Raw genomic sequence first — 20135 nt, 5'->3', positions numbered from 1 at the left:
TCTGCAAATCGAACGTTCTTTACCCTGGTACATATCTACATGATAAAAACTACAAAACAAATGCTAGGAAACGCAGTTTTTAAAGTACACTGCATTCGAGGAAAAAATCTGAATACACCCGATGCTTTGTGATTTTTCCATATTTGAGAAAAAGGTTTGTTTCCAAAAACTACACTTTTTAAACATCATGCTAAACGTCATTGCATCCTCTTTCGATTCATTGAACTGGCACGCGTATTCGACAAACAGTACGCAGGATACTACTGTCTGAACTTCCGCAAAGGTACAAAGAGTAACGAATTCAAATATCGATTACAGGGACTATTATTCTGCAAATCGAACGTTCTTTACCCTGGTACATATCTACATGATAAAAACTACAAAACAAATGCTAGGAAACACAGTTTTTAAAGTACAGTGCATTCGAGGAAAAAATCTGAATACACCCGGGGCATTGTGATTTTTCCATATTTGAGAAAAAGTTTTGTTTCCAAAAACTACACTTTTTAAACATCATGCTAAACGTCATTGCATCCTCTTTCGATTCATGGAACTGGCACGCGTATTCGACAAACAGTACGCGGGACACTACTGTCTGAACTTCCGCAAAGGTACAAAGAGTAACGAATTCAAATATCGATTACAGGGACTATTATTCTGCAAATCGAACGATCATTACCCTGGTACATATCTACATGATAAAAACTACAAAACAAATGCTAGGAAACGCAGTTTTTAAAGTACAGTGCATTCGAGGAAAAAATCTGAATACACCCGGGGCATTGTGATTTTTCCATATTTGAGAAAAAGTTTTGTTTCCAAAAACTACACTTTTTAAACATCATGCTAAACGTCATTGCATCCTCTTTCGATTCATTGAACTGGCACGTGTATTCGACAAACAGTACGCAGGATACTACTGTCTGAACTTCCGCAAAGGTACAAAGAGTAACGAATTCAAATATCGATTACAGGGACTATTATTCTGCAAATCGAACGTTCTTTACCCTGGTACATATCTACATGATAAAAACTACAAAACAAATGCTAGGAAACGCAGTTTTTAAAGTACACTGCATTCGAGGAAAAAATCTGAATACACCCGGGGCATTGTGATTTTTCCATATTTGAGAAAATGTTTTGTTTCCAAAAACTACACTTTTTAAACATCATGCTAAACGTCATTGCATCCTCTTTCGATTCATGGAACTGGCACGTGTATTCGACAAACAGTACGCGGGATACTACTGTCTGAACTTCCGCAAAGGTACAAAGAGTAACGAATTCAAATATCGATTACAGGGACTATTATTCTGCAAATCGAACGTTCTTTACCCTGGTACATATCTACATGATAAAAACTACAAAACAAATGCTAGGAAACGCAGTTTTTAAAGTACACTGCATTCGAGGAAAAAATCTGAATACACCCGGGGCATTGTGATTTTTCCATATTTGAGAAAAAGTTTTGTTTCCAAAAACTACACTTTTTAAACATCATGCTAAACGTCATTGCATCCTCTTTCGATTCATGGAACTGGCACGCGTATTCGACAAACAGTACGCAGGATACTACTGTCTGAACTTCTGCAAAGGTACAAAGAGTAACGAATTCAAATATCGATTACAGGGACTATTATTCTGCAAACCGAACGTTCTTTACCCTGGTACATATCTACATGATAAAAACTACAAAACAAATGCTAGGAAACGCAGTTTTTAAAGTACACTGCATTCGAGGAAAAAATCTGAATACACCCGATGCTTTGTGATTTTTCCATATTTGAGAAAAAGTTTTGTTTCCAAAAACTACACTTTTTAAACATCATGCTAAACGTCATTGCATCCTCTTTCGATTCATTGAACTGGCACGCGTATTCGACAAACAGTACGCAGGATACTACTGTCTGAACTTCCGCAAAGGTACAAAGAGTAACGAATTCAAATATCGATTACAGGGACTATTATTCTGCAAATCGAACGTTCTTTACCCTGGTACATATCTACATGATAAAAACTACAAAACAAATGCTAGGAAACGCAGTTTTTAAAGTACAGTGCATTCGAGGAAAAAATCTGAATACACCCGGGGCATTGTGATTTTTCCATATTTGAGAAAAAGTTTTGTTTCCAAAAACTACACTTTTTAAACATCATGCTAAACGTCATTGCATCCTCTTTCGATTCATGGAACTGGCACGCGTATTCGACAAACAGTACGCGGGATACTACTGTCTGAACTTCCGCAAAGGTACAAAGAGTAACGAATTCAAATATCGATTACAGGGACTATTATTCTGCAAATCGAACGTTCTTTACCCTGGTACATATCTACATGATAAAAACTACAAAACAAATGCTAGGAATTCAGTTTTTAAAGTACACTGCATTCGAGGAAAAAATCTGAATACACCCGGGGCATTGTGATTTTTCCATATTTGAGAAAAAGTTTTGTTTCCAAAAACTACACTTTTTAAACATCATGCTAAACGTCATTGCATCCTCTTTCGATTCATGGAACTGGCACGTGTATTCGACAAACAGTACGCAGGATACTACTGTCTGAACTTCCGCAAAGGTACAAAGAGTAACGAATTCAAATATCGATTACAGGGACTACTATTCTGCAAATCGAACGTTCTTTACCCTGGTACATATCTACAGGTTAAAAACTACAAAACAAATGCTAGGAAACGCAGTTTTTAAAGTACAGTGCATTCGAGGAAAAAATCTGAATACACCCGGGGCTTTGTGATTTTTCCGTATTTGAGAAAAAGTTTTGTTTCCAAAAACTACACTTTTTAAACATCATGCTAAACGTCATTGCATCCTCTTTCGATTCATGGAACTGGCACGCGTATTCGACAAACAGTATGCAGGATACTACTGTCTGAACTTCCGCAAAGGTACAAAGAGTAACGAATTCAAATATCGATTACAGGGACTATTATTCTGCAAATCGAACGTTCTTTACCCTGGTACATATCTACATGATAAAAACTACAAAACAAATGCTAGGAAACGCAGTTTTTAAAGTACACTGCATTCGAGGAAAAAATCTGAATACACCCGATGCTTTGTGATTTTTCCATATTTGAGAAAAAGTTTTGTTTCCAAAAACTACACTTTTTAAACATCATGCTAAACGTCATTGCATCCTCTTTCGATTCATTGAACTGGCACGCGTATGCGACAAACAGTACGCAGGATACTACTGTCTGAACTTCCGCAAAAGTACAAAGAGTAACGAATTCAAATATCGATTACAGGGACTATTATTCTGCAAATCGAACGTTCTTTACCCTGGTACATATCTACATGATAAAAACTACAAAAAAAATGCTAGGAAACGCAGTATTTAAAGTACAGTGCATTCGAGGAAAAAATCTGAATACACCCGAGGCATTGTGATTTTTCCATATTTGAGAAAAAGTTTTGTTTCCAAAAACTACACTTTTTAAACATCATGCTAAACGTCATTGCATCCTCTTTCGATTCATGGAACTGGCACGCGTATTCGACAAACAGTACGCGGGATACTACTGTCTGAACTTCCGCAAAGGTACAAAGAGTAACGAATTCAAATATCGATTACAGGGACTATTATTCTGCAAACCGAACGTTCTTTACCCTGGTACATATGTACATGATAAAAACTACAAAACAAATGCTAGGGAACGCAGTTTTTAAAGTACACTGCATTCGAGGAAAAAATCTGAATACACCCGATGCTTTGTGATTTTTCCATATTTGAGAAAAAGTTTTGTTTCCAAAAACTACACTTTTTAAACATCATGCTAAACGTCATTGCATCCTCTTTCGATTCATTGAACTGGCACGCGTATTCGACAAACAGTACGCAGGATACTACTGTCTGAACTTCCGCAAAGGTACAAAGAGTAACGAATTCAAATATCGATTACAGGGACTATTATTCTGCAAATCGAACGTTCTTTACCCTGGTACATATCTACATGATAAAAACTACAAAACAAATGCTAGGAAACGCAGTTTTTAAAGTACAGTGCATTCGAGGAAAAAATCTGAATACACCCGGGGCATTGTGATTTTTCCATATTTGAGAAAAAGTTTTGTTTCCAAAAACTACACTTTTTAAACATCATGCTAAACGTTATTGCATCCTCTTTCGATTCATGGAACTGGCACGCGTATTCGACAAACAGTACGCGGGATACTACTGTCTGAACTTCCGCAAAGGTACAAAGAGTAACGAATTCAAATGTCGATTACAGGGACTATTATTCTGCTAACCGAACGTTCTTTACCCTGGTACATATCTACATGATAAAAACTACAAAACAAATGCTAGGAAACGCAGTTTTTAAAGTACACTGCATTCGAGGAAAAAATCTTAATACACCCGGGGCTTTGTGATTTTTCCATATTTGAGAAAAAGTTTTGTTTCCAAAAACTACACTTTTTAAACATCATGCTAAACGTCATTGCATCCTCTTTCGATTCATTGAACTGGCACGCGTATTCGACAAACAGTACGCAGGATACTACTGTCTGAACTTCCGCAAAGGTACAAAGAGTATCGAATTCAAATATCGATTACAGGGACTATTATTCTGCAAATCGAACGTTCTTTACCCTGGTACATATCTACATGATAAAAACTACAAAACAAATGCTAGGAAACGCAGTTTTTAAAGTACAGTGCATTCGAGGAAAAAATCTGAATACACCCGGGGCATTGTGATTTTTCCATATTTGAGAAAAAGTTTTGTTTCCAAAAACTACACTTTTTAAACATCATGCTAAACGTTATTGCATCCTCTTTCGATTCATGGAACTGGCACGCGTATTCGACAAACAGTACGCGGGATACTACTGTCTGAACTTCCGCAAAGGTACAAAGAGTAACGAATTCAAATATCGATTACAGGGACTATTATTCTGCTAACCGAACGTTCTTTACCCTGGTACATATCTACATGATAAAAACTACAAAACAAATGCTAGGAAACGCAGTTTTTAAAGTACACTGCATTCGAGGAAAAAATCTTAATACACCCGGGGCTTTGTGATTTTTCCATATTTGAGAAAAAGTTTTGTTTCCAAAAACTACACTTTTTAAACATCATGCTAAACGTCATTGCATCCTCTTTCGATTCATTGAACTGGCACGCGTATTCGACAAACAGTACGCAGGATACTACTGTCTGAACTTCCGCAAAGGTACAAAGAGTAACGAATTCAAATATCGATTACAGGGACTATTATTCTGCAAATCGAACGTTCTTTACCCTGGTACATATCTACATGATAAAAACTACAAAACAAATGCTAGGAAACGCAGTTTTTAAAGTACAGTGCATTCGAGGAAAAAATCTGAATACACCCGGGGCTTTGTGATTTTTCCATATTTGAGAAAAAGTTTTGTTTCCAAAAACTACACTTTTTAAACATCATGCTAAACGTCATTGCATCCTCTTTCGATTCATGGAACTGGCACGCGTATTCGACAAACAGTACGCGGGATACTACTGTCTGAACTTCCGCAAAGGTACAAAGAGTAACGAATTCAAATATCGATAACAGGGACTATTATTCTGCAAATCGAACGTTCTTTACCCTGGTACATATCTACATGATAAAAACTACAAAACAAATGCTAGGAAACGCAGTTTTTAAAGTACAGTGCATTCGAGGAAAAAATCTGAATACACCCGGGGCTTTGTGATTTTTCCATATTTGAGAAAAAGTTTTGTTTCCAAAAACTACACTTTTTAAACATCATGCTAAACGTCATTGCATCCTCTTTCGATTCATTGAACTGGCACGCGTATTCGACAAACAGTACGCAGGATACTACTGTCTGAACTTCCGCAAAGGTACAAAGAGTAACGAATTCAAATATCGATTACAGGGACTATTATTCTGCAAATCGAACGTTCTTTACCCTGGTACATATCTACATGATAAAAACTACAAAACAAATGCTAGGAAACGCAGTTTTTAAAGTACACTGCATTCGAGGAAAAAATCTGAATACACCCGGGGCATTGTGATTTTTCCATATTTGAGAAAAAGTTTTGTTTCCAAAATCTACACTTTTTAAACATCATGCTAAACGTCATTGAATCCTCTTTCGATTCATGGAACTGGCACGCGTATTCGACAAACAGTACGCAGGATACTACTGTCTGAACTTCCGCAAAGGTACAAAGAGTAACGAATTCAAATATCGATTACAGGGACTATTATTCTGCAAATCGAACGCTCTTTACCCTGGTACATATCTACATGATAAATACTAGAAAACAAATGCTAGGAAACGCAGTTTTTAAAGTACACTGCATTCGAGGAAAAAATCTGAATACACCCGGGGCTTTGTGATTTTTCCATATTTGAGAAAAAGTTTTGTTTCCAAAAACTACACTTTTTAAACATCATGCTAAACGTCATTGCATCCTCTTTCGATTCATGGAACTGGCACGCGTATTCGACAAACAGTACGCAGGATACTACTGTCTGAACTTCCGCAAAGGTACAAAGAGTAACGAATTCAAATATCGATTACAGGGACTATTATTCTGCAAATCGAACGTTCTTTACCCTGGTACATATCTACATGATAAAAACTACAAAACAAATGCTAGGAAAAGCAGTTTTTAAAGTACAGTGCATTCGAGGAAATAATCTGAATACACCCGGGGCATTGTGATTTTTCCATATTTGAGAAAAAGTTTTGTTTCCAAAAACTACACTTTTTAAACATCATGCTAAACGTCATTGCATCCTCTTTCGATTCATGGAACTGGCACGCGTATTCGACAAACAGTACGCAGGATGCTACTGTCTGAACTTCCGCAAAGGTACAAAGAGTAACGAATTCAAATATCGATTACAGGGACTATTATTCTGCAAATCGAATGTTCTTTACCCTGGTACATATCTACATGATAAAAACTACAAAACAAATGCTAGGAAACGCAGTTTTTAAAGTACACTGCATTCGAGGAAAAAATCTGAATACACCCGGGGCATTGTGATTTTTCTATATTTGAGAAAAAGTTTTGTTTCCAAAAACTACACTTTTTAAACATCATGCTAAACGTCATTGCATCCTCTTTCGATTCATGGAACTGGCACGCGTATTCGACAAACAGTACGCAGGATACTACTGTCTGAACTTCCGCAAAGGTACAAAGAGTAACGAATTCAAATATCGATTACAGGGACTATTATTCTGCAAATCGAACGTTCTTTACCCTGGTACATATCTACATGATAAAAACTACAAAACAAATGCTAGGAAACGCAGTTTTTAAAGTACAGTGCATTCGAGGAAAAAATCTGAATACACCCGGGGCATTGTGATTTTTCCATATTTGAGATAAAGTTTTGTTTCCAAAAACTACACTTTTTAAACATCATGCTAAACGTCATTGCATCCTCTTTCGATTCATGGAACTGGCACGCGTATTCGACAAACAGTACGCAGGATACTACTGTCTGAACTTCCGCAAAGGTACAAAGAGTAACGAATTCAAATATCGATTACAGGGACTATTATTCCGCAAATCGAACGTTCTTTACCCTGGTACATATCTACATGATAAAAACTACAAAACAAATGCTAGGAAACGCAGTTTTTAAAGTACACTGCATTCGAGGAAAAAATCTGAATACACCCGGGGCATTGTGATTTTTCCATATTTGAGAAAAAGTTTTGTTTCCAAAAACTACACTTTTTAAACATCATGCTAAACGTCATTGCATCCTCTTCGATTCATGGAACTGGCATGCGTATTCGACAAACAGTACGCAGGATACTACTGTCTGAACTTCCGCAAAGGTACAAAGAGTAACGAATTCAAATATCGATTACAGGGACTATTATTCTGCAAATCGAACGTTCTTTACCCTGGTACATATCTACATGATAAAAACTACAAAACAAATGCTAGTAAATGCAGTCTTTAAAGTACACTGCATTCGAGGAAAAAATCTGAATACACCCGGGTCATTGTGATTTTTCCATATTTGAGAAAAAGTTTTGTTTCCAAAAACTACACTTTTTAAACATCATGCTAAACGTCATTGCATCCTCTTTCGATTCATGGAACTGGCATGCGTATTCGACAAACAGTACGCAGGATACTACTGTCTGAACTTCCGCAAAGGTACAAAGAGTAACGAATTCAAATATCGATTACAGGGACTATTATTCTGCAAATCGAACGTTCTTTACCCTGGTACATATCTACATGATAAAAACTACAAAACAAATGCTAGGAAACGCAGTTTTTAAAGTACACTGCATTCGAGGAAAAAATCTGAATACACCCGGGGCATTGTGATTTTTCCATATTTGAGAAAAAGTTTTGTTTCCAAAAACTACACTTTTTAAACATCATGCTAAACGTCATTGCATCCTCTTTCGATTCATGGAACTGGCACGCGTATTCGACAAACAGTACGCAGGATACTACTGTCTGAACTTCCGCAAAGGTACAAAGAGTAACGAATTCAAATATCGATTACAGGGACTATTATTCTGCAAATCGAACGTTCTTTACCCTGGTACATATCTACATGATAAAAACTACAAAACAAATGCTAGGAAACGCAGTTTTTAAAGTACACTGCATTCGAGGAAAAAATCTGAATACACCCGGGGCTTTGTGATTTTTCCATATTTGAGAAAAAGTTTTGTTTCCAAAAACTACACTTTTTAAACATCATGCTAAACGTCATTGCATCCTCTTTCGATTCATGGAACTGGCATGCGTATTCGACAAACAGTACGCAGGATACTACTGTCTGAACTTCCGCAAAGGTACAAAGAGTAACGAATTCAAATATCGATTACAGGGACTATTATTCTGCAAATCGAACGTTCTTTACCCTGGTACATATCTACATGATAAAAACTACAAAACAAATGCTAGGAATCGCAGTTTTTAAAGTACACTGCATTCGAGGAAAAAATCTGAATACACCCGGGGCTTTGTGATTTTTCCATATTTGAGAAAAAGTTTTGTTTCCAAAAACTACACTTTTTAAACATCATGCTAAACGTCATTGCATCCTCTTTCGATTCATGGAACTGGCACGCGTATTCGACAAACAGTACGCAGGATACTACTGTCTGAACTTCCGCAAAGGTACAAAGAGTAACGAATTCAAATATCGATTACAGGGACTATTATTCTGCAAATCGAACGTTCTTTACCCTGGTACATATCTACATGATAAAAACTACAAAACAAATGCTAGGAAACGCAGTTTTTAAAGTACACTGCATTCGAGGAAAAAATCTGAATACACCCGGGGCATTGTGATTTTTCCATATTTGAGAAAAAGTTTTGTTTCCAAAAACTACACTTTTTAAACATCATGCTAAACGTCATTGCATCCTCTTTCGATTCATGGAACTGGCACGCGTATTCGACAAACAGTACGCAGGATACTACTGTCTGAACTTCCGCAAAGGTACAAAGAGTAACGAATTCAAATATCGATTACAGGGACTATTATTCTGCAAATCGAACGTTCTTTACCCTGGTACATATCTACATGATAAAAACTACAAAACAAATGCTAGGAAACGCAGTTTTTAAAGTACACTGCATTCGAGGAAAAAATCTGAATACACCCGGGGCATTGTGATTTTTCCATATTTGAGAAAAAGTTTTGTTTCCAAAAACTACACTTTTTAAACATCATGCTAAACGTCATTGCATCCTCTTTCGATTCATGGAACTGGCACGCGTATTCGACAAACAGTACGCAGGATACTACTGTCTGAACTTCCGCAAAGGTACAAAGAGTAACGAATTCAAATATCGATTACAGGGACTATTATTCTGCAAATCGAACGTTCTTTACCCTGGTACATATCTACATGATAAAAACTACAAAACAAATGCTAGCAAACGCAGTCTTTAAAGTACAGTGCATTCGAGGAAAAAATCTGAATACACCCGGGGCATTGTGATTTTTCCATATTTGAGAAAAAGTTTTGTTTCAAAAAACTACACTTTTTAAACATCATGCTAAACGTCATTGCATCCTCTTTCGATTCATGGAACTGGCATGCGTATTCGACAAACAGTACGCAGGATACTACTGTCTGAACTTCCGCAAAGGTACAAAGAGTAACGAATTCAAATATCGATTACAGGGACTATTATTCTGCAAATCGAACGTTCTTTACCCTGGTACATATCTACATGATAAAAACTACAAAACAAATGCTAGGAAACGCAGTTTTTAAAGTACACTGCATTCGAGGAAAAAATCTGAATACACCCGGGGCATTGTGATTTTTCCATATTTGAGAAAAAGTTTTGTTTCCAAAAACTACACTTTTTAAACATCATGCTAAACGTCATTGCATCCTCTTTCGATTCATGGAACTGGCACGCGTATTCGACAAACAGTACGCAGAATACTACTGTCTGAACTACCGCAAAGGTACAAAGAGTAACGAATTCAAATATCGATTACAGGGACTATTATTCTGCAAATCGAACGTTCTTTACCCTGGTACATATCTACATGATAAATACTACAAAACAAATGCTAGGAAACGCAGTTTTAAAAGTACACTGCATTCGAGGAAAAAATCTGAATACACCCGGGGCTTTGTGATTTTTCCATATTTGAGGAAAAGTTTTGTTTCCAAAAACTACACTTTTTAAACATCATGCTAAACGTCATTGCATCCTCTTTCGATTCATGGAACTGGCACGCGTATTCGACAAACAGTACGCAGGATACTACTGTCTGAACTTCCGCAAAGGTACAAAGAGTAACGAATTCAAATATCGATTACAGGGACTATTATTCTGCAAATCGAACGTTCTTTACCCTGGTACATATCTACATGATAAAAACTACAAAACAAATGCTAGGAAACGCAGTTTTTAAAGTACACTGCATTCGAGGAAAAAATCTGAATACACCCGATGCTTTGTGATTTTTCCATATTTGAGAAAAAGTTTTGTTTCCAAAAACTACACTTTTTAAACATCATGCTAAACGTCATTGCATCCTCTTTCGATTCATGGAACTGGCACGCGTATTCGACAAACAGTACGCAGGATACTACTGTCTGAACTTCCGCAAAGGTACAAAGAGTAACGAATTCAAATATCGATTACAGGGACTATTATTCCGCAAATCGAACGTTCTTTACCCTGGTACATATCTACATGATAAAAACTACAAAACAAATGCTAGGAAACGCAGTTTTTAAAGTACACTGCATTCGAGGAAAAAATCTGAATACACCCGGGGCATTGTGATTTTTCCATATTTGAGAAAAAGTTTTGTTTCCAAAAACTACACTTTTTAAACATCATGCTAAACGTCATTGCATCCTCTTTCGATTCATGGAACTGGCACGCGTATTCGACAAACAGTGAGCAGGATACTACTGTCTGAACTTCCGCAAAGGTGCAAAGAGTAACGTATTCAAATATCGATTACAGGGACTATTATTCTGCAAATCGAACGTTCTTTACCCTGGTACATATCTACATGATAAAAACTACAAAACAAATGCTAGGAAACGCAGTTTTTAAAGTACACTGCATTCGAGGAAAAAATCTGAATACACCAGGGGCATTGTGATTTTTCCATATTTCAGAAAAAGTTTTGTTTCCAAAAACTACACTTTTTAAACATCATGCTAAACGTCATTGCATCCTCTTTCGATTCATGGAACTGGCATGCGTATTCGACAAACAGTACGCAGGATACTACTGTCTGAACTTCCGCAAAGGTACAAAGAGTAACGAATTCAAATATCGATTACAGGGACTATTATTCTGCAAATCGAACGTTCTTTACCCTGGTACATATCTACATGATAAAAACTACAAAACAAATGGTAGGAAACGCAGTCTTTAAAGTACACTGCATTCGAGGAAAAAATCTGAATACACCCGGGGCATTGTGATTTTTCCATATTTGAGAAAAAGTTTTGTTTCCAAAAACTACACTTTTTAAACATCATGCTAAACGTCATTGCATCCTCTTTCGATTCATGGAACTGGCACGCGTATTCGACAAACAGTACGCAGGATACTACTGTCTGAACTTCCGCAAAGGTACAAAGAGTAACGAATTCAAATATCGATTACAGGGACTATTATTCTGCAAATCGAACGTTCTTTACCCTGGTACATATCTACATGATAAAAACTACAAAACAAATGCTAGGAAACGCAGTTTTTAAAGTACACTGCATTCGAGGAAAAAATCTGAATACACCCGGGGCATTGTGATTTTTCCATATTTGAGAAAAAGTTTTGTTTCCAAAAACTACACTTTTTAAACATCATGCTAAACGTCATTGCATCCTCTTTCGATTCATGGAACTGGCACGCGTATTCGACAAACAGTACGCAGGATACTACTGTCTGAACTTCCGCAAAGGTACAAAGAGTAACGAATTCAAATATCGATTACGGGGACTATTATTCTGCAAATCGAACGTTCTTTACCCTGGTACATATCTACATGATAAAAACTACAAAACAAATGCTAGGAAACGCAGTTTTTAAAGTACAGTGCATTCGAGGAAAAAATCTGAATACACCCGATGCTTTGTGATTTCTCCATATTTGAGAAAAAGTTTTGTTTCCAAAAACTACACTTTTTAAAAATCATGCTAAACGTCATTGCATCCTCTGTCGATTCATGGAACTGGCACGCGTATTCGACAAACAGTACGCAGGATACTACTGTCTGAACTTCCGCAAAGGTACAAAGAGTAACGAATTCAAATATCGATTACAGGGACTATTATTCTGCAAATCGAACGTTCTTTACCCTGGTACATATCTACATGTTAAAAACTACAAAACAAATGCTAGGAAACGCAGTTTTTAAAGTACAGTGCATTCGAGGAAAAAATCTGAATACACCCGATGCTTTGTGATTTTTCCATATTTGAGAAAATGTTTTGTTTCCAAAAACTACACTTTTTAAACATCATGCTAAACGTCATTGCATCCTCTTTCGATTCATGGAACTGGCACGCGTATTCGACAAACAGTACGCAGGATACTACTGTCTGAACTTCCGCAAAGGTACAAAGAGTAACGAATTCAAATATCGATTACAGGGACTATTATTCTGCAAATCGAACGTTTTTTACCCTGGTACATATCTACATGATAAAAACTACAAAACAAATGCTAGGAAACGCAGTCTTTAAAGTACACTGCATTCGAGGAAAAAATCTGAATACACCCGGGGCATTGTGATTTTTCAATATTTGAGAAAAAGTTTTGTTTCCAAAAACTACACTTTTTAAACATCATGCTAAACGTCATTGCATCCTCTTTCGATTCATGGAACTGGCATGCGTATTCGACAAACAGTACGCAGGATACTACTGTCTGAACTTCCGCAAAGGTACAAAGAGTAACGAATTCAAATATCGATTACAGGGACTATTATTCTGCAAATCGAACGTTCTTTACCCTGGTACATATCTACATGATAAAAACTACAAAACAAATGCTAGGAAACGCAGTTTTTAAAGTACACTGCATTCGAGGAAAAAATCTGAATACACCCGGGGCATTGTGATTTTTCCATATTTGAGAAAAAGTTTTGTTTCCAAAAACTACACTTTTTAAACATCATGCTAAACGTCATTGCATCCTCTTTCGATTCATGGAACTGGCACGCGTATTCGACAAACAGTACGCAGGATACTACTGTCTGAACTACCGCAAAGGTACAAAGAGTAACGAATTCAAATATCGATTACAGGGACTATTATTCTGCAAATCGAACGTTCTTTACCCTGGTACATATCTACATGATAAATACTACAAAACAAATGCTAGGAAACGCAGTTTTAAAAGTACACTGCATTCGAGGAAAAAATCTGAATACAACCGGGGCTTTGTGATTTTTCCATCTTTGAGGAAAAGTTTTGTTTCCAAAAACTACACTTTTTAAACATCATGCTAAACGTCATTGCATCCTCTTTCGATTCATGGAACTGGCACGCGTATTCGACAAACAGTACGCAGGATACTACTGTCTGAACTTCCGCAAAGGTACAAAGAGTAACGAATTCAAATATCGATTACAGGGACTATTATTCTGCAAATCGAACGTTCTTTACCCTGGTACATATCTACATGATAAAAACTACAAAACAAATGCTAGGAAACGCAGTTTTTAAAGTACACTGCATTCGAGGAAAAAATCTGAATACACCCGGGGCTTTGTGATTTTTCCATATTTGAGAAAAAGTTTTGTTTCCAAAAACTACACTTTTTAAACATCATGCTAAACGTCATTGCATCCTCTTTCGATTCATGGAACTGGCACGCGTATTCGACAAACAGTACGCAGGATACTACTGTCTGAACTTCCGCAAAGGTACAAAGAGTAACGAATTCAAATATCGATTACAGGGACTATTATTCCGCAAATCGAACGTTCTTTACCCTGGTACATATCTACATGATAAAAACTACAAAACAAATGCTAGGAAACGCAGTTTTTAAAGTACACTGCATTCGAGGGAAAAATCTGAATACACCCGGGGCTTTGTGATTTTTCCATATTTGAGAAAAAGTTTTGTTTCCAAAAACTACACTTTTTAAACATCATGCTAAACGTCATTGCATCCTCTTTCGATTCATGGAACTGGCACGCGTATTTGACAAACAGTACGCAGGATACTACTGTCTGAACTTCCGCAAAGGTACAAAGAGTAACGAATTCAAATATCGATTACAGGGACTATTATTCCGCAAATCGAACGTTCTTTACCCTGGTACATATCTACATGATAAAAACTACAAAACAAATGCTAGGAAACGCAGTTTTTAAAGTACACTGCATTCGAGGAAAAAATCTGAATACACCCGGGGCATTGTGATTTTTCCATATTTGAGAAAAAGTTTTGTTTCCAAAAACTACACTTTTTAAACATCATGCTAAACGTCATTGCATCCTCTTTCGATTCATGGAACTGGCACGCGTATTCGACAAACAGTGAGCAGGATACTACTGTCTGAACTTCCGCAAAGGTGCAAAGAGTAACGAATTCAAATATCGATTACAGGGACTATTATTCTGCAAATCGAACGTTCTTTACCCTGGTACATATCTACATGATAAAAACTACAAAACAAATGCTAGGAAACGCAGTTTTTAAAGTACACTGCATTCGAGGAAAAAATCTGAATACACCCGGGGCATTGTGATTTTTCCATATTTGAGAAAAAGTTTTGTTTCCAAAAACTACACTTTTTAAACATCATGCTAAAAGTCATTGCATCCTCTTTCGATTCATGGAACTGGCATGCGTATTCGACAAACAGTACGCAGGATACTACTGTCTGAACTTCCGCAAAGGTACAAAGAGTAACGAATTCAAATATCGATTACAGGGACTATTATTCTGCAAATCGAACGTTCTTTACCCTGGTACATATCTACATGATAAAAACTACAAAACAAATGGTAGGAAACGCAGTCTTTAAAGTACACTGCATTCGAGGAAAAAATCTGAATACACCCGGGGCATTGTGATTTTTCCATATTTGAGAAAAAGTTTTGTTTCCAAAAACTACACTTTTTAAACATCATGCTAAACGTCATTGCATCCTCTTTCGATTCATGGAACTGGCACGCGTATTCGACAAACAGTACGCAGGATACTACTGTCTGAACTTCCGCAAAGGTACAAAGAGTAACGAATTCAAATATCGATTACAGGGACTATTATTCTGCAAATCGAACGTTCTTTACCCTGGTACATATCTACATGATAAAAACTACAAAACAAATGCTAGGAAACGCAGTTTTTAAAGTACACTGCATTCGAGGAAAAAATCTGAATACACCCGGGGCATTGTGATTTTTCCATATTTGAGAAAAAGTTTTGTTTCCAAAAACTACACTTTTTAAACATCATGCTAAACGTCATTGCATCCTCTTTCGATTCATGGAACTGGCACGCGTATTCGACAAACAGTACGCAGGATACTACTGTCTGAACTTCCGCAAAGGTACAAAGAGTAACGAATTCAAATATCGATTACGGGGACTATTATTCTGCAAATCGAACGTTCTTTACCCTGGTACATATCTACATGATAAAAACTACAAAACAAATGCTAGGAAACGCAGTTTTTAAAGTACAGTGCATTCGAGGAAAAAATCTGAATACACCCGATGCTTTGTGATTTCTCCATATTTGAGAAAAAGTTTTGTTTCCAAAAACTACACTTTTTAAAAATCATGCTAAACGTCATTGCATCCTCTGTCGATTCATGGAACTGGCACGCGTATTCGACAAACAGTACGCAGGATACTACTGTCTGAATTTCCGCAAAGGTACAAAGAGTAACGAATTCAAATATCGATTACAGGGACTATTATTCTGCAAATCGAACGTTCTTTACCCTGGTACATATCTACATGTTAAAAACTACAAAACAAATGCTAGGAAACGCAGTTTTTAAAGTACAGTGCATTCGAGGAAAAAATCTGAATACACCCGATGCTTTGTGATTTTTCCATATTTGAGAAAATGTTTTGTTTCCAAAAACTACACTTTTTAAACATCATGCTAAACGTCATTGCATCCTCTTTCGATTCATGGAACTGGCACGCGTATTCGACAAACAGTACGCAGGATACTACTGTCTGAACTTCCGCAAAGGTACAAAGAGTAACGAATTCAAATATCGATTACAGGGACTATTATTCTGCAAATCGAACGTTTTTTACCCTGGTACATATCTACATGATAAAAACTACAAAACAAATGCTAGGAAACGCAGTCTTTAAAGTACACTGCATTCGAGGAAAAAATCTGAATACACCCGGGGCATTGTGATTTTTCAATATTTGAGAAAAAGTTTTGTTTCCAAAAACTACACTTTTTAAACATCATGCTAAACGTCATTGCATCCTCTTTCGATTCATGGAACTGGCATGCGTATTCGACAAACAGTACGCAGGATACTACTGTCTGAACTTCCGCAAAGGTACAAAGAGTAACGAATTCAAATATCGATTACAGGGACTATTATTCTGCAAATCGAACGTTCTTTACCCTGGTACATATCTACATGATAAAAACTACAAAACAAATGCTAGGAAACGCAGTTTTTAAAGTACACTGCATTCGAGGAAAAAATCTGAATACACCCGGGGCATTGTGATTTTTCCATATTTGAGAAAAAGTTTTGTTTCCAAAAACTACACTTTTTAAACATCATGCTAAACGTCATTGCATCCTCTTTCGATTCATGGAACTGGCACGCGTATTCGACAAACAGTGAGCAGGATACTACTGTCTGAACTTCCGCAAAGGTGCAAAGAGTAACGAATTCAAATATCGATTACAGGGACTATTATTCTGCAAATCGAACGTTCTTTACCCTGGTACATATCTACATGATAAAAACTACAAAACAAATGCTAGGAAACGCAGTTTTTAAAGTACACTGCATTCGAGGAAAAAATCTGAATACACCCGGGGCATTGTGATTTTTCCATATTTGAGAAAAAGTTTTGTTTCCAAAAACTACACTTTTTAAACATCATGCTAAAAGTCATTGCATCCTCTTTCGATTCATGGAACTGGCATGCGTATTCGACAAACAGTACGCAGGATACTACTGTCTGAACTTCCGCAAAGGTACAAAGAGTAACGAATTCAAATATCGATTACAGGGACTATTATTCTGCAAATCGAACGTTCTTTACCCTGGTACATATCTACATGATAAAAACTACAAAACAAATGGTAGGAAACGCAGTCTTTAAAGTACACTGCATTCGAGGAAAAAATCTGAATACACCCGGGGCATTGTGATTTTTCCATATTTGAGAAAAAGTTTTGTTTCCAAAAACTACACTTTTTAAACATCATGCTAAACGTCATTGCATCCTCTTTCGATTCATGGAACTGGCACGCGTATTCGACAAACAGTACGCAGGATACTACTGTCTGAACTTCCGCAAAGGTACAAAGAGTAACGAATTCAAATATCGATTACAGGGACTATTATTCTGCAAATCGAACGTTCTTTACCCTGGTACATATCTACATGATAAAAACTACAAAACAAATGCTAGGAAACGCAGTTTTTAAAGTACACTGCATTCGAGGAAAAAATCTGAATACACCCGGGGCATTGTGATTTTTCCATATTTGAGAAAAAGTTTTGTTTCCAAAAACTACACTTTTTAAACATCATGCTAAACGTCATTGCATCCTCTTTCGATTCATGGAACTGGCACGCGTATTCGACAAACAGTACGCAGGATACTACTGTCTGAACTTCCGCAAAGGTACAAAGAGTAACGAATTCAAATATCGATTACGGGGACTATTATTCTGCAAATCGAACGTTCTTTACCCTGGTACATATCTACATGATAAAAACTACAAAACAAATGCTAGGAAACGCAGTTTTTAAAGTACAGTGCATTCGAGGAAAAAATCTGAATACACCCGATGCTTTGTGATTTCTCCATATTTGAGAAAAAGTTTTGTTTCCAAAAACTACACTTTTTAAAAATCATGCTAAACGTCATTGCATCCTCTGTCGATTCATGGAACTGGCACGCGTATTCGACAAACAGTACGCAGGATACTACTGTCTGAACTTCCGCAAAGGTACAAAGAGTAACGAATTCAAATATCGATTACAGGGACTATTATTCTGCAAATCGAACGTTCTTTACCCTGGTACATATCTACATGTTAAAAACTACAAAACAAATGCTAGGAAACGCAGTTTTTAAAGTACAGTGCATTCGAGGAAAAAATCTGAATACACCCGATGCTTTGTGATTTTTCCATATTTGAGAAAATGTTTTGTTTCCAAAAACTACACTTTTTAAACATCATGCTAAACGTCATTGCATCCTCTTTCGATTCATGGAACTGGCACGCGTATTCGACAAACAGTACGCAGGATACTACTGTCTGAACTTCCGCAAAGGTACAAAGAGTAACGAATTCAAATATCGATTACAGGGACTATTATTCTGCAAATCGAACGTTTTTTACCCTGGTACATATCTACATGATAAAAACTACAAAACAAATGCTAGGAAACGCAGTCTTTAAAGTACACTGCATTCGAGGAAAAAATCTGAATACACCCGGGGCATTGTGATTTTTCAATATTTGAGAAAAAGTTTTGTTTCCAAAAACTACACTTTTTAAACATCATGCTAAACGTCATTGCATCCTCTTTCGATTCATGGAACTGGCATGCGTATTCGACAAACAGTACGCAGGATACTACTGTCTGAACTTCCGCAAAGGTACAAAGAGTAACGAATTCAAATATCGATTACAGGGACTATTATTCTGCAAATCGAACGTTCTTTACCCTGGTACATATCTACATGATAAAAACTACAAAACAAATGCTAGGAAACGCAGTTTTTAAAGTACACTGCATTCGAGGAAAAAATCTGAATACACCCGGGGCATTGTGATTTTTCCATATTTGAGAAAAAGTTTTGTTTCCAAAAACTACACTTTTTAAACATCATGCTAAACGTCATTGCATCCTCTTTCGATTCATGGAACTGGCACGCGTATTCGACAAACAGTACGCAGGATACTACTGTCTGAACTACCGCAAAGGTACAAAGAGTAACGAATTCAAATATCGATTACAGGGACTATTATTCTGCAAATCGAACGTTCTTTACCCTGGTACATATCTACATGATAAATACTACAAAACAAATGCTAGGAAACGCAGTTTTAAAAGTACACTGCATTCGAGGAAAAAATCTGAATACAACCGGGGCTTTGTGATTTTTCCATCTTTGAGGAAAAGTTTTGTTTCCAAAAACTACACTTTTTAAACATCATGCTAAACGTCATTGCATCCTCTTTCGATTCATGGAACTGGCACGCGTATTCGACAAACAGTACGCAGGATACTACTGTCTGAACTTCCGCAAAGGTACAAAGAGTAACGAATTCAAATATCGATTACAGGGACTATTATTCTGCAAATCGAACGTTCTTTACCCTGGTACATATCTACATGATAAAAACTACAAAACAAATGCTAGGAAACGCAGTTTTTAAAGTACACTGCATTCGCGGAAAAAATCTGAATACACCCGGGGCTTTG

Source organism: Schistocerca gregaria, chromosome 11 (genome assembly GCF_023897955.1).
Source record: "Schistocerca gregaria isolate iqSchGreg1 chromosome 11, iqSchGreg1.2, whole genome shotgun sequence".
Classification (NCBI taxonomy): domain Eukaryota; kingdom Metazoa; phylum Arthropoda; class Insecta; order Orthoptera; family Acrididae; genus Schistocerca; species Schistocerca gregaria.
Note: the sequence above shows the minus strand (reverse complement) of the source record.